A 21526-nucleotide genomic window follows, 5' to 3' on the forward strand; every position below is an offset into this window, starting at 1 on the left:
AATTTCTCACTGGGTTGCCTCTACTATTCGGCTTGCATACCAGCTTGCTCGACAGCCGCTCCCTCGAGCTATTCGCGCTCATTCCACCAGAGCATTGGGGACATCTACAGCATTACTACGTGGTGTGCCTCTCCCTGACATCTGTGCCTCGGCTACATGGGCACAACCATCTACCTTCACCCAGCATTATAGACTGGATGTTCAACACAAGTCTGATGCGGCAGTTGGACATGCTGTTTGGGCTTCCGCCTTGGCGTGACACCCTGCCTCCAGGTAAGACAGCTTGCTAGTCACCCACAGTGTGATTCACAGAGGCCACAAAGAAGAACGGCAAGTTACTCACCTGTAATTGTAGTTCTTCAAGTGGAATTCTGTGATTCATACATCCCACCCAACCTTCCATCTGTCACGCCATGCAATATTTTTCTCCTTGTGGCGGTTGACACAAATGAAGGGAGTCCTGGTGCCAAGGTACTTATACTGAGGGGGAGGGATCTATTCTAATGTATTTTTTGCTACCACAAAAGCTCTAGAATATTCTGAAGAAGCTCAGTGCAGGTGCGGATCACCCACAGTGTGAATCACAGAGGTCCACTCGAAGAACTACAGTTACAGGTGAGTAACCTGCCATTCTTGGCCATGCAAGTGGCAAAGAAGGAAGATGGAAACATTTGGGCCTGGGAAAAAGGTAGCCTCTTCCTTTTCTGGCAAAGCTGTAGTTTATTGTGATATCCAAATGCAGTAGTTGTATCTTCATTAACTGTTCCCAGTTTAAATAGATGTTTCTTGATTGTTTTTATTTACATTTTACCAGTAGTCATGATATCTTAGCTGAAATACTGGAGCCATGAGGTATCATTGTTATTATTTTAAAGTGTTCATTCATTTTCAGTTTTTAGGAGACTTAAACAGCCCTCTACCTAGTACAGTATTACTTTTCTGAATCTTGTTACAGTGTGAATAACATGGTTTACTCATTTCCATACATAAAGTAAAGTGAATCTGTTAAAATTACATGGGGCATTTTCACATAAAGTAATAGAAAGCAGCTTCAGACACCCTCAGTCCATTATGAAACCAGACAGGAGTAATAAATAAACCATGTTTCAGGCAACAGAGACATGCTTGATACTTAATATTGGAGACCTGAGAAATATGTGCGCTGTGCAGAAGATGCTGTGTGCTCAGACTGCTGTAATGTAAGTTAATTCAGAACAAGCAGTATGATTTGCTTCTTAGCAACTGAAAATATAAATCCATAATAATTCTAATTTGTGTATTTATTTTTATTACCATTGGCCAGTATCCTGTTCAGATATTGATCTGCTTGGTGAGGTGTCAGTTACATGCCAACAACAGGACTAGGTATGTATCTGGCATGTACCCAGCATAGGCCTCGTTCCTTGCTGCTTGTGCAACTGCTGTTCTGCTTGCAATGATTCAAACATGATGCTGGTTATGGTGGTCTCATGTTTTTATTTAATGTGAGTAGTAAGTATGAAGCAGCTCAAAAATATCTCAAGAACAATATCTCAAAATGTTCTAATAACTGAATTTCAGACAAATGTGGGAGCTGTTTATGTATAGTTGTGGAAACTACTGTAACTCAGAGTTATAGTAAATCAGAGCTGTGGAACTGACAAGATAGTACAGAAATAACGGCTTTTGAAATAGCTATGCCATTTTAAAGTTATAGTTTTCAAACCCTGTATGAGTTGTGATGTGGCGGGGTGGGGGTCATACCTAACTATATCCCTTCGCCTAAGGCTTTGGACTTTTGCTGGAATTGCCAGAGTGCAGTGCAATATGCTGGCATAATTTGCAAGACAACAGTGGTTCTTGTGGCTGCTGCCTATCTCTCTGCTTTATTTTTTAACACCATCCCTAGACAGTTGTTTGGCAAGATGAGGTAGCAAGGAGGTGAATTCTGGAAGAAAGCAACAGGTGGAGGAAAGGTTCGTCTTTGTCTCCTGGTTTAAAAAAAAAAAAAGATCTCACCCAAGACATAAATAAGCAAAACTATAAAAATAAATTAATAAAGGAAGAATGAATGCAGTGAAACAGGGGCACAAAGCAAAATCATGCTCCAGTAAAGCAGTCAGATTATAAACCCTGATGCACATCAGTTAAAGAGTTAACCAGACTGTATAATTGAGAAGGTGAATACAAAAGAGAAAAATATATATCTGTCTGCCTGCCTGCCTGCCTGTCTGTCTCATCCACTTAGTACTTAGTACAAGGCTCCAACTACAATAAACATGAGGTTACAACCACAATTGAGCTCCTGCACTACTTCAGCATCTTCAGTAGAGGAAGATGGGCAGTCCCTTCAACTTTCATGTAAAAAGAGGGCCCGAACCTTTTCTGTCCCGTGGTAGGCAATGCTTTGGAGATGGAACAGTGCCTACCATCATGGAACTGATCGATCTAGTACTGTCTGTTGAAAACCTGAGTGTCACCTCATCATAAATCAACAGATCTAGAGCTGTCTGTGTTGGAAAGTTCTTGCTTAGATAAGTACTGCTAACTGTTCGTCAGCAGAGGCACAGTCTAATTCCATAATACTGTACTGAAGTCCTCCAAGCAATCTCAGCAAATCAATCCAGTAGCATGAGCAAATGGTGTCATAACTCAGTAGAATAAAATATTAATCTTAATGAGTTCACCAAAATTTAGCAACTACAATTATACTTAGTGTTTACCCACATAAACATCTGTGGTAATATCTTATTCCCCATAGGGTACGTTTGCCAGGTTCTCTTTTCATACTTGTGTCTGCTGCTGCTGTTTGCATCTAAGTTCTTTCTTTCCATCAACAAGTATACGTTCTTCAACAAACAATGGCAAATAATTTTTGGGAGGGTTCAAAGAAGTAGACTTGATCCACAAAAGCTGACATTAAAATATAACAGTTAGTCTTTAAGGTGTCATAATGGTCTTGTCTCTTGGTTGTTGTTTTTTTCTTTTTGTCTTATATATGCTTTTACGACACAGTGCAAGAGCTTGAAAAAGTTCCTATTTTGTGCTCCCCTAACCCAAACCCCCATGATCACTGTGGCCATTGCTGGGGACTGTGGTCCTCTCTGGCTATGGAGATTTTAAGAGCTTGTAAGTCCACAGGAGGTGACTTTTTCAAGTTCTTCCCTGAGAGCAGCCAATCCTTTATCAAACAGGCTCCCATCTTCTGTGGAGGCCTAAAGCTTCCTTAGCTGTAAGCCTTCTTTAAGTCTTTGTTCTAAATGCTGAGAGGATTGTTTTCAGCCAGATGTCTCTTGGCAAATTCCCCAGGGGGGATGGCATAATGGAGAAGATCTCCAATGGAGAACTAACTGTTTGTGACATCTCAGAAGGCGGAGGCTCTCATAACAGGTCCTCTTTTAAAAATCTCAAGTTGCAAATGAGAGGAGATGCTTGTTCACATATCCAGGATTCAAATAACTTGGAAAAGGGGTGGATAATCTGTGGACCTCCAGATGCTGTTGGATTGCAGCACCCCTTGCCAGCATGGGCAGTTGTGAGAAAAGATGGACGCTGTGCTCTTAACATTTGTAGGGTCCTCTTTTACCCAGTCATATTTTAGAATTAGACACTAGCTGATACCAAGAATTATACATTGGCCCTCTCCTTGGCTGCTGTGCATCAACAGTGGCACCCACATTTTCCACTCCCCTTATCAATTTGACTCTATACTTTCTGTATCACCTCTGTTTGATGTGTGCGGCATCAGAGTCTGTGGGCTTACATCATGAAATCACAACAAAAGAAAACACTCTAGTTAACTATTACACTGAAAACATTTATAACTCTTGTCTGTGAAAATTTGATACAAATGGAACTTCATGATCTAATGAATTTCTTCTTGGCGTGTTCATTGTCAAGCCACCAAACAAGAGACAGGGAGAGAACTTCAATGTTATCATGGTCTTTGTCTTTCTCACCTGTTCTCTAGAGCAGTGATCCCCAACCTTCAGCCTCCAGATGTTCTTGAACTACAACTCCCAGAAGCCTTCACCACCAACTCTGCTGGTCAGGATTTCTGGGAGTTGAAGTCCAAGAACATCTGGAGGGCCAAGGTTAGGGACCACTGCTCTAGAGCATTGCTTTATAGCCAGCTTCACCTTATGCTATAATTATCAAGTGCTACTGGTTTTAGTGGGAGGGTTAAACATGTTTTATATGTGGCAGAATCATGCTGTGTACAGTATGTGTCACATAAACCGTACTATGTGCATGTATATTGTTCATTAATTAATTTATTAATCTATGATAGGTGTATGTGTTTAATTGAAGAATCAGTGCTTTATCAGAAGATACTCATCAACTAAATTGATGTTTCATCGAAAAATTACTTAAACATACATTTCCATACTATTTCCCCAGTTTTTAAAGGTTTTGTTTAAGGAAATTTAAAAACCACAAATAATGTTTTAAAACTATAAAATTGAGGCACTAAAATGTAGGTTATACACATTTGCTTATTTACAATACTCTTTTATAGTCTAAGTGAATTAAACACAATAGCAGTATCTTTGCTTTGGGTAAATTTTGGTAAGCTTAATTGGATAAAATTCCTGAAAAACAATGTCAAGAATCATTTATATATGCAGCTAGTATTTAAACAAATATTTTGTACACAACATTTAAAAAATTACACCAAATGTGGAAACTAGATTGCTAATTAGACCAGGTTCAAATAAAATGTAGGATAGTGGGCAAGAAATAGTCAAAGAAACTGTGTGTTATGAAGAAAGCATGAGCTTACTTACTCTGTGATTCCCTAAAAATGGAAAATGGGTGGGGCAGAGTTGCTCTTGCACTGGTGAATGGTAAGGAAGGGGTGCTCAGATCTTCCCTTGCCAACCCCTTCTCCTGTGTGTGCATGCATGTGTGCACACAGTCACAGACACTGGTAAAAAAATTAAGACAGACATTCTGCATTTTTTTCTTCTAGCTTATGGACTCATGCTGCAATATTAGGCATATTTACTTGGAAGAAGACCCTGTTGAACCTGAGTTACTTTTTAGTAGACATGTGAAGGAGTGCACTATCAGAGGTATACTGTCAGAGAAGAAGGAAATTCTATTTTTTCTACTTTTATATATTGAGTGTACCATATATACTCAAGTATAAGCCAACCCAAATATAAGCCGAGGCACCCAATTTTACCACAAAAAATTGGGAAAACTTATTGACTCAACTATAAGCCAAGGGTGGAAAATACAGCAGCTACTGGTAAATTTCAAAAATAAAAATAGATACCAATAAAATTACATTAATTGAGGCATCAGTAAGTTAAATCTTTTTGAACATACTGCCCTTCTGAGCATGAACTAAAGTGCCGTCCAACAAACAAGGACAGAGGAAAATGCGGCAACAAAAGACAAAAACTAACTTGCCACCGAAGCAAAGCCAAGCTGGAAAGGTGGTGTGTGTATGCAACAACAACAGAGGTAAACAGAAACGCCGTCAAATCCAAGAAAAAATTGGGTGTGTGTGTGTGTTTGCGGCAACAGATGGCGAAACTAAAATGGCGCCAAACCCAAGTAACGCCAGAAAGGATGGGAGCTGGAAGCAGCAACAAATGGAGAGAAATAAGAAGCCACACAAACAAAGCCAATCCACCCGTAGGGAAACGGAAGTAAACCACAATCACCCCCAACCCGTCTGTATAATCTTATTATTTTTAGTGTAAACTGCTGTAACATTACTGTTTCCCCTTTTTATATTTTTTTTGGTTTTATTTGTTTGTTTTTAAAACCTCTCACGCCTAGGCACGGCAATGGGAATACCTTCCCCGCTGGTTTCCCCTATGCTCGGGACTCTAACAACTCAAGCTAATGCAAAATATATAAGAAATACAACAATTACTTAAACGGTTGATAAATATAGATGTAGGAAAGGAAAACGATTAGACTTAGCCCAGGGAGGGAGCCGTTGCTGCCTTCCCATCCTAGAAGCTCAATCGCCCTTCGACCCGGTTGGAAATTACAGCCATGCAGCCATTCTCCTTCTCACTTGAATGCCTGAAAAGAAGAGGGCAGTCTTAGAGGGGAAAGTGCCTTAAGTAACCTCTAATTTTGACACTGACTCAAGTATAAGCCAAGGGGATGCTTTTTCAGCCAAAAAATTGTGCTGAAAAACTCGGCTTATACTTGAGTATAAACGGTATGTTTACATTTTGTGCAAATTTTTTAAAAACTGCTGAAGAGGTTAAAAATGTAAGCAGCAGGCTCACATGTTGGAATGTATGTGTCCATAACACTTGGCTGATAGGCTTGAAATTTTCACCTGTTTAGAACAGAAATTTTACAGCCCATCTTTCTCCCAAATACTTTTTAAAGGGTAGGAGGCTTTTGGATGTTGCTTTTGTTTTAAAAATGGGACCATTCAAACACATTACGTCTTGCTCTACAGCCCAATACATTCCAAATACGATGAGTGTGTTTAGTTTTGGTGGTTCACCTGCAAAGCCTTTGACCACCCACGCATATTGTTTTAATGAGTTTCAGGATTTATGTATACCTTTTTTTGAAGAAATACTGTTCTCAATAGCTGTGCTTAGTTATACACTCTCATCTTCTCAGATAAATGTTAGGGCTGGCCCAACATATTTTGCTGTTCAAGGCAGAGAATAAGATGATCCCATCCTCCTAACTAGGCTACAAAGTCTGCTGAACTGACAGTGGAATCTCTCATTAATTTGGGCATCTTTCACTGAAAGTACCAAGATAGCTTGAGAACACAAAGCAAGCATACAGGTGTGTCTTCCAATACACTTCTGTATCCCAGCATCTGGTACCTAAGGCAGCTCCTTCACTCTGTCTAATAGTAGGCCTTAACTTATTCATGCTAGGAGAAATAAATTGTTAATGTAGATGTGTTTGTAGTATACTCATTTTATTAGCTAGGAAAATTTAACAAGCAAGGTTTGTGTGGGTTTCATCATTCCAGATGTTTTGCATAACTTGTAGGATCTCTAAACATAGTGCAGCATTCCAGATGTCTGAGCATCTTAAGTTTTAAGTCTCCATGGTAACATCTGTTGTATTTTACTAACTCAGTAGAACTGAATAAAGATTCATATCTGTAGTTCTGTGAAAGAAAGTCTCATGGGTTCAGCAAAGAATTGGCAAGCAGTTTTAGCAAGGGAAGGTGGTCAATACTGCTGTACCTTTCCAAAGTTATTTATTTATTTATTTATTTATTTATTTATTTATTTATTTATTTATTTATCTATCTATCTATCTATCTATCTATCTATCATTCATTCATTCATTCATTCATACATACATACATACATACATACATACATACATACATACATACATACATACATACATACATACATACATACATACATACATACATACATACATACATACATACATACATACATACATACATACATACATACATACATACATACATACCACCCCTTTAGTGTAAATCACTAATCTGGGCGGTTAAGAATGGAAAAAATCAAACAGAAGTGACAATAACTCAAGCAATAACAATGATAAAATAAAAGAACAAATCAAATCAACTTGAGCATCACATAACAAAGACACTGTGAACATTAGCCCATGATAAGGGTGGGCAGGGCTAGTGGCAAATTCATGTGAGGCTGCTATCAAAGGCCTCTTAGAGGTAGAAAATGTGTTCTTTTGCCCCGTTCTTTTGTTAAGCTGATGGGGAAGCTTGTGCCCTTTCTCCCATCTCAATGAAAGTAAATAAAACAGCTTCCATGGGAATTTATGTCACAAGAAGTTGGTGAGCTTGGGAAAACTGATGGAATATTTAAAGTAATCAAATCACTTACTAGAAGTGAGTGGAGCACAGTTTATTTTTCTAAGCTATGAGACACAGACTTTGTGTCTTTGCCTTTATTGTTAGTAGATTTTCAGGAAACTGAATAATCACCTGGCACTAATGAGATAGTTACAAGGGTAGCAAACCTTAATCTAGAAAACAGTGACTACAGATCAACAATGATCTAAGTGCTCTTAAGCTGTTTGACCTCTAGCCTCCTAGAGTGGTCCTGATCCGACCAGATAGGCGGGATATAAATAAAAAAAATAAAAAAAAATAAAATATGTTTAAGTGGCAATTGTGTATGTTGGAGGGAGGAACCTGCAGCTCATGGAGCTTTAAGTGCCAGTGGCCCAGTTTCATGCAGCCTTCACTGTTTCAAGTCCTCTCTTGCTTTCTACTTTTTGTGTATGAGAGAGGGAGAAGAAGGATGGGAGTGATGGAGAGACATTCAGAATACACATATAGTGGTGGAAATGGCCTATTTTGTTGCTAGCTGCACATATATTTGCACAAAATGAAGGATGGACATTAGGAAAAAGATTTCCCATCCATGATCTATATCAGTGGTCTGAAGACCTAGGAGAGAATGCACCCAGTAGGGCCACAAGATCACATGCCTTTCCTTTTTGGCTAGCACAGAATTAATTCGACCTTGCAGTGAAGAGCTGGTGGAGAAATCGTGACAGATGTAGTGGCTACATTCTATTGATGCATTGGGATGTTTCAGGATACAGGCACCATACATATATGAATACAGTTCTTTACAGTTTGGCAGGGGCAGACAAAATTACTCAGTCTGAAACTGGCCTGGAAGCCACTAGCTGGCTAGTCCCCATCTTTAGATGCCATGCTGTTGCTTGTTGTAGCAATACACCTTGTTTGTGTGGTGATTAGCCCGATATTAGGATGTTTAGCTTCACAGTATTGGAGATTTAAGAAATACCGTATTTTTCGCTCCATAAGACGCACCTTTTCATAAGACGCACAAATTTTTTTAGGAGAAGAAAACAGGAAAATATAATCTGTTTTCTTCGCTCCATAAGACGCACAGACTTTCCACACACACCCGTTTTGTGGGGAAAAAGTGTGTCTTATGGTGCGAAAAATACGGGTAAGTTATTAGTCTGAGTCAACCTCTTTGTAAATATATTTTGATAGAATTCTCCTGGTATGTCTTTTCGAATGTATCAATAGTCTAAATTATAGCTATCATCATGGACAAAAACCACATTGCCACAGAATTTAATATTTTACAGTTTGGTAGCAGATTGAAACATTGTTCAACCATGATAGCAAAATGTGATTTACATAGCTTTAGATTTAATGAAGGAGATAATTAAATGTTATGTAGCTTCACCATACCTAAGTAGGTGGGTGAGTTTGATCATTTCAGATGTTGGATTCCGGCTAGTAAGAATTGTGCAAGTAACAGGAACAGGCTACAAAATTTCAATGGTTTGTAGGAGATCTGAACTGGATGCAGATTTAGCAAGACATATTCAGTCTTTGGGGCAGTTTACTTTAATAGACAAAAATATAACTTAGGAAATTATATAGTAAGGTGTAATGGACTAGAAAAAAGTCAAATTTCAGGCATCAGTTTTCATAGCAGAAGAAGTAAGAGCTTCAAAAGATATCTGGTGGCAGAAGAAACAGGTTATAATTTTGTTTGTGTCATGTTGCAAAGCTTGTATCTTTTGACGAATCCTCATTTTCATGTAAATAATATATAGAATTCACCTAGGCTCTGCTTTATTTCTGTACTTGTCAAACACCTCTCTGACAACAGGGGACATGGTGTTATTCCCTGCATCAAGACAGTACTGCATCACTGCAGTATTCTGAATGTTTCATGTTTGTTGCCATCTAGTGGCTTAAAAGTCACAATGGTTGTTTAGCAAAATATGACTAAGCCTATTAGCATTATCTGTCTGTCCATCCAGCCAGCCATCAAATTTATTAATTGCTTTCTTGCCTACCAATGAATACCACACAGAATGCACATTTATGAACTAAGATCCAAAGCTAAAACCTTTGTTTGAACTTGATCTTCAAATGTTGCTTCCATATGTGCATCATGTTTTTCTTGTTTACTGTAGCAAGTCCTCTGTCATGGAACTTCCATGCAAAGGAAACCAGGCTTCCTCCATCCCTGGTGATCTTCTGACAAAGAGTTTAACTTTCTGTCTGGCCTTTGGTTTTTAAAACTGGCATTACCATTGTTTTAATCAATTTTTTAATTGAATACATTGTACGTACATTGGTTTGGAGGCCCTAGTGGGCAAGAAAGCAGTTAATAAATTAGAGAGAGAGAGAGAGAGAGAGATTTTAAGTAGTGCTACCCTAGATTTTTTTTTGCTTTGCCTCCTTGCAGGAATCCATATTCTCTGTAGTGGAAAGAACCATAATGTGAATATTGAAACCTCGCTCTGAGATATTTATCCAAGGAAACAGATAAGAACAGAAAATGAAAACATAGTTTGAAAATTTGGGATCCATCCAGATTTTCTAGAAACCAAAATGCAGTGTTTCCATTGCCAAACTAGTAGGTTTTATTGTTGTATGTGCTGCTGTTTTACTGGCTGGTTGAGTTGTTTTCAGCTTGATAAGCAGCTCTGTGTGCTGCAGGGCCAGCTTTGATGATCACTGTTAGAAGAACAGCCCAGTTATTTCCAACTGCTTTAATTCCTGTCAAACATTATTGCTGTTGTTCTGGTTATTGTTGTTACATTGAATTGATTTGTGATTTGTAGATTCTGCATTTAATAATGCACAATTTTAGTCACCCTGGATTGTCATCTCACAGGAAGGGTAGAAGATAAAATCTAAAAATGAATAATCGTCGACACAAAACAGCAGCAGCAGCAACAACAGAAACAATAATAAAAAATAGTGGCAGGCTGATAATTAAAAAAAAAGGGAGTTGCTCACCTGGATTTGATAAGACTAGAAGGAATGCTCAATAGTGTTTTGTGATTCTAGGGTAAAGTTACAACTAAGTCAGCATTCTCAGCCTGGTGCTTGCTGTCCAGGTCTGAAGCACTATAGTTCACCACTCACAGTCAGAAGGGAAAATGGTGGTGCTAGCTATAAATGATAGAAGTTTATATCATCTGGACAGGAGTTTCCTTCAGATGGTGGAAGCTGATCTTGAGTACATAGCTAAAAATAAAATGGGGGAAGAACACTTGCCCTCTCTCTTTCTTGCTGTTCTTCCTCCAAATCTGATAAATCACTAACTATACTAAAAAGAAAGACAGAGGATCAAGCATGCTAGTGACATTTTCTCCCCTTTTGATTAAACGGCCATCTTGTCATAGTGATCAAGCAATCATAAAACATTCACTTGCTAAATTTCTGCTGTCCAGCTGCTGTTAAGGACAGTTTTAAAACTTTGGCAGCTTTCTTCTCATGGGGTTCCCCCCCCCTTTCCTCATGACCCCTTGATGTGGATGATAAGGACTTGGTAGTTTCTGACTTCCTCAAGCTACTGGAACTTGTGTCATACCCATGAACTTGTACTCCTTTGAGAAATGTAAGTAATTGGGTTGGTTGGTTTTTAATCGTTAATTGGAGTAGAGAATGGTAAAGAATGGCTTTGAGTTAAAAGAGGAAAATATTATTTAGGCTTTTCGAAGAAGCTTCAAGATAAAAGATGCTGCCATGCTAAACTGATATTGAATTAAGACTAATGTTCTGCATTTGGTTGCTTGTTTGCATTCCACCTGCTAAATTTGTGTCTTTGTAAATAAAGCAGATAATATAAACTCACTAGAAGTCTACAGTATTTTTATCCTCAAAAAGAATGAGCCCTTAAGACCTCCCCTGAAAGTTTCAGTTATTCACAGAGGTGGCACAAAATGCTCTCTTGGGTTGTCCTCCCTTTGGGCAAAGCTGGGTGAAAACAGCTAGAAGGAAACAAACTTTCCTTATTTTCTTTTACGCTTTTTGCAGTGCCTGTTGATCATGTTCCTCATTTCTCCTGTTTCTGTGCCTGACAGAAGGAAGGGACAGAAAGGTTTGTGATGGTAGCTAGAGGTTGGAAAAGTTACTTTTTTAGATCAAGACTCCCAGAATCCCCAGCTAGCACGGCCACTGGGAGTTCTTATTTTTAAAAAAATTAGCGTGTCTGTGTTTTGGTGTCAGTCTTGAACTAGAAAACAATAGCGATGTTGGTATTGTAAGTTTCTGTGCAATGACCATTGTGTTTCTCAGTCTCTGGAGGAAGACAACCTTCAAAAAGAGGTTAAGAGGCATTACAATGATGCCTTGCAAGACAATTTTAATTCGTTCCATGGAAATTGCTGTCTTGTGAAAACATTGTCTTGTGAAACCCAGTTCTCCATTGGAATGCATTGAAACCCATTTAATGCGTTCCAATTGGGGGGGAAATTACTGTCTTGCGAAAATTGTCCATAGAAAACATCGTCTTGCAAAACACATTTCCCCATACTATATTGGGGAAAAGCAATCCCCTTACCTGCACTGCCTTTGGAAATTCAATGGGTCTCAGATAGCCTTCCCCCTCTTTTTCTTTCCAGCAACAAAGAAAGAGGGTAAAAGGAGTCAAGCAGCCCCCCCCCCGGCTCCTGATAATGATGACTTTTTTGCCCTGATCCTTTACCACAGGGGAGAAAAAGAAAAAGAATGTAATACAAGACATCACCAGGACTTGCTGCCTTTGCAGTAGGTTCTGATGAGGAGAAAGAGAGGTGAAAAGGAATCTAGAAAAAACAGGGAAATCACAAGTGTCATCTCCCATTAGCACAAATTATGCAGTTGAGTTCCTCACATTTGGGGAAAACACAGGGATCAGCAGCACACCCAAAGTGCAATGGATGAGCCTCCCCCTGGGAAAACCACTTTTATGGCATGCCATTTCCCCTGCAAGGTATGAGTTGGAATGGCTCTTGCATCTCCTACCCCCTTCTTTCCCCTAACCCCCCAAGTCATGGATACCCCCTGTTTGCACCTCCCACTCAGTACAGGGCTGCATAGCCCCAGTCCTGCCAGAGGCCAAGAGAGCTCCTCAGTGTTTTGGGGTGCCCTGCAGGACCCCCGTCAGGGGCTAGGTGTTCCTCCCACAATCCTCTAGTGCACAGGTATTATACCATGTTGTAAAAATGTTTTTCCCAGGGGGAGGCTCATCTGTTGAACTTTGGGTGTGCTGCTGATCCCTGTGATTTCCCCAAATGTGGGGAACTCAACTGCATAATTTGTGTTAATGGGGGCATTATGTTTGTGATTTCTCTGTTGTTGTTTTTTACAATCTCTTTACCCTTTGGTTCCTGGCTGTCTTCACCATCCTCTACAATTTAAATTTGCAGCCATAGCCCCATTGGTGAGGCTTTGCAAGATGGTACCCCCCATTGAAACACATTGATTACATAAGATCTACTTTTTTATCCTAAAAAAGGTGGGGGAGAAAGTGTATGCTGCTGTTTTTCTAGGAGGCAGACCCTGGAAAGCCATCAGCATACACTTTCTCCCCCACTTTTTTGGGATAAAAATGTAGGTCTTATGTAATTAATGTGTTCCAATTGGGGGGGGGGACTGTCTTGCGAAACAGTGTTTTTTAAAAAACCTATCTTGTGAGGCAAGGACCCAAACATCGTCCAGCGAAAATTGCCCATAGGAACAATCATTTTGTGAAGCACAACATCGCTCAAAAAGTCATCGTCTAGCGAATTCCTCATTTTGTGAGGCAATCATCTAGCGAGGCACCACTGTATTTTACTGGGCACCTCTTCAGTCTCCTGGTGCAGAAGCCTTTTGGGACATGCAGTTGCAGGATTGCAGAGCAACTTCTATTTCTGAGCCTCTACAGTTCAAAATGTACACTCATGTGCACACATTCCAGGGGTGGCCAGTATTGCTGTTTGGGTTACAGTGCCCAAGGCCAGCACTCTGGTATGAACCCAGTAGCAGCAGGGCTGTTGCCATGAGAAAAAACTGAAATAGAGGATTGGGAAGAGAAAGAAGCACACATTATTTTCTACTCTCATTTCATTGTAGCTTTTCTCAGCCTCCACAGGTGCTTAATTGCTCTTTCTAGCACTGTGAATGTACTTCCACATGACTGAGCAAATTCTCTTTTGCAGCAAATACAAACAAGAGGTCTTCAGTGCAAGACAGCTTATTTATATATTTATTTATTTTTAAGGTATGTGTTCCTCCAATGGATGAGAACTTCCTGGGGCTGCTGTGAAGAAGGGGCTTAGTATTATCCACCTGTATTCTGTCTGTGGTTGGTTGGGGCAGAATCCATATTGCTATACTATACCTTGAAAACACTAATTTTGATGAGTGGCGCTGTAGATGAGACAGTACAGCCCCACCCAGTTAGGCTCATAAGTGAGCTTTTAAAAACTTTGCTTCCCTTTGAAATTTGGAAAGTGTATTTTTTTAATTGATCCCAAATATGGGCCAAACAGACCCCACTAATATCAGAAATAGAACAGGATCTGATCTGTGCAATTGCATCAATATGCCTCCAGGAATTTGTACGAACTTGCAATCTGTCTGCTTCTCCACAGTACAAGATTTCCCTTCCTCCCTTCCCGCCTCCCTTTACTTCTGATGTCCAGCATGCTGAGTTAGGAGTTCAGTGGGGGAGTCAGCCAACACAAAGGAAATGCCTGCAGGGGAAAGAAGAAAGGGGTCTGACTGGTCAACTGACTCAGGCATGAAGAGTTCATTCCCCCCCCCCAGCTCATATTAGAAGGCTTAACCAGAACTGTGGAGTACTTTTATTTATTTATTTATTTATTTATTTATTTATTTATTTATTTATTTATTTGTTTATTTGTTTATTTGTTTGTTTGTTTGTTTATTTATTTATTTATTTATTTATTTATTTATTTATTTATTTATATTCCACCTTTCTCCTTTAAAAGGACCCAAGGCAGCTTACATAATTAAAAAGACAATATTTAAAAGCTAAGACAGTAAGTATACAAATGTATACCAGTTTAAGAAAGAATTAAACAAGTATAATATTAAAAACAGTAAGTAAAATCAATACTAAAACACAGTTGAAAACAACAGTTTTAACAGAGCATATATTTGACAAGAACATTAAGGGATTCCCGAGCACATTGCTAGAAAAATCCATTATCAGGAGTGCAAGAAACTCGCAAAGTAGCAGCATCAGTGCTGCTCTAGGATAGAACTTGGGGATTTTTCTTTTTATTTTGGAGTATTGCTCCCACAGTGTAACAGCAAGCATGGTGACCACTGGTTAGGTTGGGTGAGGAACTCTGGGGTGTAGTCCAAAACCAGAAAAATTTCCAAGCTTTGACTCATATGACATTTAAAGGTGGTTTTTCTTTTCATTGGGGCCATTTGCCTCTTCTTTTGATATACCAGCACTCACAAGGGGGAGAGACTTTTGTAGACAGTCTTGATGGAGATGTGTATCATCACTTTAACCTTAGAAAAACTAAGTTTTACATAAATATGAGAAATTTGGGTGTGAAAGATTGAAAGTTTTAAAGCCTCGCATCAGGAATTACTTATTCTAGGATAGGAATATTTAGCAATGCATGCTTAATAGCACATTGCATTGACATTACATTTATTATTTTTATGCCTATTGTAAGAAATTAAACACTGGATACCCGTGGTGTTGTTGTACTAGGACACAGGAGGCCTGGGTTTGAATCCTCACTCAGCCATGGAAGCCCACTAGAACTGGTAAAACCACTCCTTACATATCTCATTTCTCTTAAAAGTTCTGTTAGGGTCTCTATAAGTCAGTCCGGACGTGAAGGCACATAACAACAAAAGAAACAAAAGCCATCAAGCCAACAAATTGGATAGTAACAGAACTCTTCCTGCTGCCATCTGCCTCTCCAATCAGTGAAACATGAGAGAATCTCCCTCTATTCCTCCAATTCATCTATTTCTCCACTTCCTCCCATTGCACTAAACATCAGGGATGTCATCCACTACAGATACTGTGGAGGTCAGTATTTGGTTAGAACTTACTCCTTGACTGTTCACTTCTTTCTTGACAGCTTCTGCAACTATTGTTCCTCGTCCAGAAACCTCAAATCCATAGTGGCTTCTTGAAAAGACAAATGTACCACATAAATTTCTAGTTGGAATGTATGTGATATTAATAAAAGATAATTAAAATTCCAAGGTTTCAAAGTAACATTAAATCCATTAATATGCAAAGAAAAACAATTATGTTTCTAACTTGATTTTGTCATTCTGCTTGCTTTTTACTACAAGCTCAGTTTTTTACCTGCAACAGAGTCAATATAATGTTCATCCCAGCCCTATTCAGATTTACTGGGAACTGACTTGATAGCTCAGTGAGATGTGGCATCTCCAGAGGTCATGAGTTTGTTTCCCCACTTTGCCTTGTAGGAGATGAGATAGTCTTGTGTGGCCTTGGGCAAGTTGCACAGTCAGAAAGCATACACATGCACACAAACCAAAAAAGGGAATGGTAAACCTAGAAAACCCTAAAAGGAGTCCCCATAAATTGACATCAGCTTGATAAAATGAAATTACTATTATTGGTATTAAGTCTCAGTAATTCCAAATGCACTCAGTTCCAGGAAATTATGCATGGAAACTTAGTATTTACTTCTTGGTAGTTAAGTGAAAGTAAAATCTAGTTCAGGCAGATCAAAATAATTTTCATAAATAGACAAATTCTCCATGTAGTTGTTTTTCCTTGAAAAGAAATGGTGTAGAATTAATAAAAATGTGTTTATCTTTCAACTGTGTTGAACTTTAATAGCAGTAAAGTCTACTTTGATAGAATCTGTGCAAAAATTGCTGATCTATTGATTTTTTTTCTTATTTCTGTAGATTTTCACTTGTTGTTTCTAATTTATGAAAATCTGGAGCTGTTCAGTTTTGACAGGATAAAGCAGGACTGCTGACATGAACTTCAAGTGCTTAAAGACCACAAGGCCAGATCCTGCTTTGGATCTCCTCTGTGCATTTCCATCTCTTTCAGTGGAGACTGACAAGTCAATATTCTCTCTGATAGAGCTGCATTTTCAAATTGCCTAAAGAACCCACCAGTCAGCCCAAAAGAGTCACCGTTTTTTATTTTTATACAGAAAGGCAGTTAACTCATGTTAAGCATTAAAGCAAAGCAAAGCGTGCTGTTTATATACCGCCCCATAGTGCTTAAAGCACTCTCTGGGCGGTTTACAAGTTAATTATGCAGGCTACACATCGCTCCCCCAAGCAAGCTGGGTACTCATTTTACCGACCTCGGAAGGATGGAGGGCTGAGTCAGCCTTGAGCCGGCTACCTGGGATTGAACCCCAGGTCGTGAGCACAGTTTTGGCTGCAGTACAGCAGCTTAACCACTGCGCCACGAGGCTCTTTAAGAGTTTGTCTTTCAGTTCTGCACGTGTCTGCTATAAATATGAATCCATAAAGATGCTCTTGAACATCCTTGTTTTCTGCTAGTTACATTATAACACAAAGTAGCACACAAATATCCAAACATATTAAAATTAACCTATAATCATCAATTTCTTGTAGATTTAGAAGAGGTAATCGTGTTAGTCTGTGCCGGCTCTTCAGGCAAAACCCAAGGAAAAATATTTTAATGTGAGCTTTTGTGGAGGTTTCTTGTGTGTGTTATATCAAGTTGTGTTTGGATAATTTGAACTTTTCTTATTTATTTAATTAGAAATATATCCCCCCCCCCAATTCTTCACCCAAACACCACAAGCACATCTTTCTATGAAACATAAACAAATATAGTAAATTGTAATAAAAAGGTTATATACATTACCACCTTTCATAATTCAAAAATTTATAGAACATTTCCCTCTAAAGGTAAAAACTGTTCATTATTACAGTTTTTTAAGCAGTGTAGTTCAAAAAAAAAAGTATTCATCAGTCTGCTAGCTTATTTGGTCATCATTAGCAGGTGTATTCTAAATATAATTTGTCCCTAGTTTTCTGTATTTCACAAATTTGTTGATAATTTCTGCCATTATTTTGACAAATTAATATTGAGATAGCCCACATTTTCTTTCACCTTCCTAATTTTTCGAATCTGCTGAAAGATCTCCAACACTTTGTAAAACTACCATGTTTCCCTGAAAGACAGGGTCTTATATTAAGTTTTGCTCCAAAGTGCCATAGGGCTTATTTTCAGGGGATGTTTTATTTTTTTTCATGTACAACAGTCTACATTGATTCAAATACAGTCATGTCATCTTCTTCTGGTTGCTGCACAGTGACGGAGGGCGGGGTTTCACTTCACTGGGGCTTATTTTTGGGGTAGGGCTTATATTATGAGTATCCTGAAAAATCATACTAGGTCTTATTTTCAGGTTAGGTCTTATTTTCGGGGAAACAAGGTATTCCTAGCTGCATTTATGAATTACATAATTTAAATCTGAAAACTTTAGATATTTTAAAACAGTACATAGTTTTGAGTCTAACCTTAATGTGTTTTAAATACATCATATTGATACCCATTTTCTAAAAGTTCTACATACAAATGCACAGACACAAACACACATATGCACCATTATTATCAGAACAATCCTATCAGTTACGTTTGATCTGCCACTAACAGTGTTGTTGTGGTACTAGTCCTTGCAAAGTTGATCTGCTTCTGTTCTTTATTAGTCAAGATGGTGATATCATCTGCCATCTGCTTAGATTTCCTCCTACCCATTAAGCTTAGATGCTGCCCTCATGGGAGTAGAGAGATTAAATTCTGTTTCCCAACAACAATATATGGTTCTGAGCTATCTTTTTTTAATCCAACATACTGTATATTGGAGGGTGACTTTGTCCTGAATGGGCATTTAGGACTCATTAGCTTTACAAACAACCTGCTCCTGTGGTGTAGATAAAAATACTTACCGCTTGTTCAAAATGCTCTGTTCTTTTGGACTTCCCTAATTATGAATGCCCTAATTCATTATACTACTATACTATTATCTATCAAATATTATTCAGTCAGTTAATGGTGTTGAACTGTCTAAATCAGGGGGTGGGGAAGGTAGTTTTTTGTTAGTTACCAGAAAGCTTTATCTATGGTGTTTAATATTTCTTTATAAAAACTTAATAATGGAAATCGGAGGGAAAATAAACACCAAGTCCATAGCACTCTGCAATATAAAATATAAGGAAGGAGAGCCCTGTGTCAAGGAATAATCACCCATGTGAATAAATCTGAAAGGAAGCTCTTTACAGATCTCCTCTATACTGCACGCTGCCATTTAAATTGCTGTCACAGTTCTCACAGTAACATTTAATTATCCCAGAAAGGTGTGTTTCAAGTGTCTATAAGTCACACAGCCTTACTTACCCCATATCCTTCACTGCCAATATCATCAGCCTTTACCCATTCTTTTACCAGAATTCAAATGCCTTCTTTTTCAAAAAAAAAAAAAAAAAAAAAAAAAAGGTAAGTGAAATAGCACTGAACGGACAGGACATGGTGAGCATTTTAATTAGTGCTATATCAGTTTAGTGCTCTAGCACTAAACCAGGAGGGAAAAAAAATATACAGTAGGACCCCTTATCTGTGGAATCAGTATCTGCTGTTTCATTAATCTGTGGGCTGAAAATATTTAAAATATTGAAAGAAAAAATCCAGAAAAAATTATTTTCACATGCCATAGAGGGAGCCAGAGAGCATGCTATGAAGAATACATAACATGGCTTCTGGCTGCTTAAGGCCTCTTGTCTTGCAAGCTTTCTCCAGGGAAGTGGCAGTGGCAGCTCCTCCTGCTGCCTGCTGATTTACCTGGTGGAAGGAGGGAGCCGATTTCTCCCTGGCCGGCCGGCTTGCTTCCGAGGCCAAAAAGGCAGGGAGAAAGCGGGAGAAGTTCGAACTTCCCGCACTTTCTCCCTGCCTTTTTGGCTTCATAGAGCTTTCAGAAGGCTTCCTTCGATGTCGGAGGAAGCCCTTTGAAAGCTCCAAAGGCAGGGAGGAAGGGCAGGAAATTCGAATTTCCCACCCTTTCTCCCTGCCTTTTGGGTTTGTAACCTGATCTGAGTTCGCAAGTAGGGTTTACTACTTGCGATGAGATCGGGTTCATAACCCGAAATGTTCGTAACTAGGGCCGTTCGTAAGTCGAGGGCCCACTGTATTGGGTTTGCATGGATCAAAGAGAGGGCTGGGGCTTCCGTGGGCTCATTTGCCTTCACTTTCCACATAATCAATGAGAGCAGGAGAGTGTTCACTATAATCCACATTTCTCAGCATCCACAGGGGGGCTTGAAACTAATCCCGTGTGGATAAAAGAATCCTACAGTACTGTATTCTTAGAATGCAATGTATAAGTTGCATTGCATTTGTAGTCCTTACCAGTAGAAGCAGAAGGCAGTCAAAATGAATAGGATTCACTCATACAACTCCCCACTCTGCACATCATCAGTGATGTCAATGGGACAACCCCAGCAACTGCCCCAAAAGACCAATATCAATGTTCACACAAGCCAAAAGGAAGACTAATTTATGCAGCTGAAAACTCTGCAAACAAACAAACAAACCACAAGCCCTGCTGCCTGATTAAAATATACTGCATACTGATGCTGAAAGATCAAATCTACTTGTGATTAGTGCCAACATTGTATAGTTGAGAGAGCAACTATTGAACAGTGGGGAACCTGACACTAGCAGCAGGACAAATGCTTGTCTAGTTGCTCAGGGAATTACAACTGAAGCATTAAAAGTCCCTACTTTTGTGCTGTGAGAACTAGAAACTAAATGCAGATGCAGAAACTATTCTGAGATAGTTTTAATGAAGGAGATCAATGTAAAGTGTCACTTACACAGACAAGTCACCACAAGTGATGAATGTTCGTGTGTGGTTATGCAGTGAGGCTGTGGGAGGCTTAGGTGGATTCTGTATACTGTATTAGGTGCCATAGCAGCGGGAGAACAATATATTTTGTCCAGTAAGATAACTTAGGAAAAGCCAATTGCTGATGGGGTTCTCTCACATTCTCTCTGGGCAAATGGTCCTTTGCCACCATCTCCCGTTGAAAAGACCTCGGTCTTGAGAAGCTGAAGAGCTACTGCTCGTCACATGTGATCAGTCAGTGCAAAAGTACCCTATTTCATTTCCACAAAGTTACATAGGAGAGACATTTCTTGTCTCTCACCTTGTGTTGTTTCATCTTCCCTACTGTATCTGCAGATTCTCGGTATAGGTAAAGTGATACTATCGGTTTTGTTTTGTTTTTTAATTGTTGTTAATGAACAATAAAACACTAAGGCAGAGTTGGGCCATATACTAGTTCTTAAGCCTTTGTATTGTCCATTGTTGCTGTTTTAAACACACCTCAAACTGTAGGCAATTGGATGTGTTGCATGCACACTACCATCACTGTAATTTGTTTCTTTTCCTTTTGATAAGGAAATGCCAGGGGTGGCTTTATTTATTTATTTATTTATTTATTTATTTGATTTTTACCCCGCCCCTCTAGACCATGTCTACTCGGGGCGGCTTACAAAATAAAACAAAACAGTATGCCAGCTTCATATTATAAACAGGCTGAGAAAGATCAAGGTTGTCTCTACTGCATACACAAAAACAAACATGTTGCTAATTGTTCCTTGAGTAATGATTTCACATGAAAGGACTCAAAAGCAAATACTGTACAGTATTGGGTGTAGTACATAAGAAAATACTTCCTGATTTGTCATGTAATAACCTGTCTCTTGTGTTTGATTGCATGAGAATGTTTTTCTTACCAGTTATT

At 39.0% G+C, this 21526-nt stretch overlaps 1 protein-coding gene and 1 non-coding gene across 2 annotated transcripts in view; one reads left to right on the plus strand and one right to left on the minus strand.

The window, feature by feature from the left end:
• CAMK1D (calcium/calmodulin dependent protein kinase ID) overlaps window positions 1-21526 on the plus strand; it is a 269715-nt gene that overhangs the window by 124721 nt on the left and 123468 nt on the right. The gene's annotated exons all lie outside the window — the stretch shown is intronic.
• LOC140707865 (U1 spliceosomal RNA) lies at window positions 12549-12712 on the minus strand. Its single transcript, XR_012088024.2, has one exon. It is a non-coding gene; the product is annotated as a U1 spliceosomal RNA (small nuclear RNA).

Source organism: Pogona vitticeps, chromosome 5 (genome assembly GCF_051106095.1).
Source record: "Pogona vitticeps strain Pit_001003342236 chromosome 5, PviZW2.1, whole genome shotgun sequence".
NCBI classification, from domain to species: Eukaryota; Metazoa; Chordata; class Lepidosauria; order Squamata; family Agamidae; genus Pogona; species Pogona vitticeps.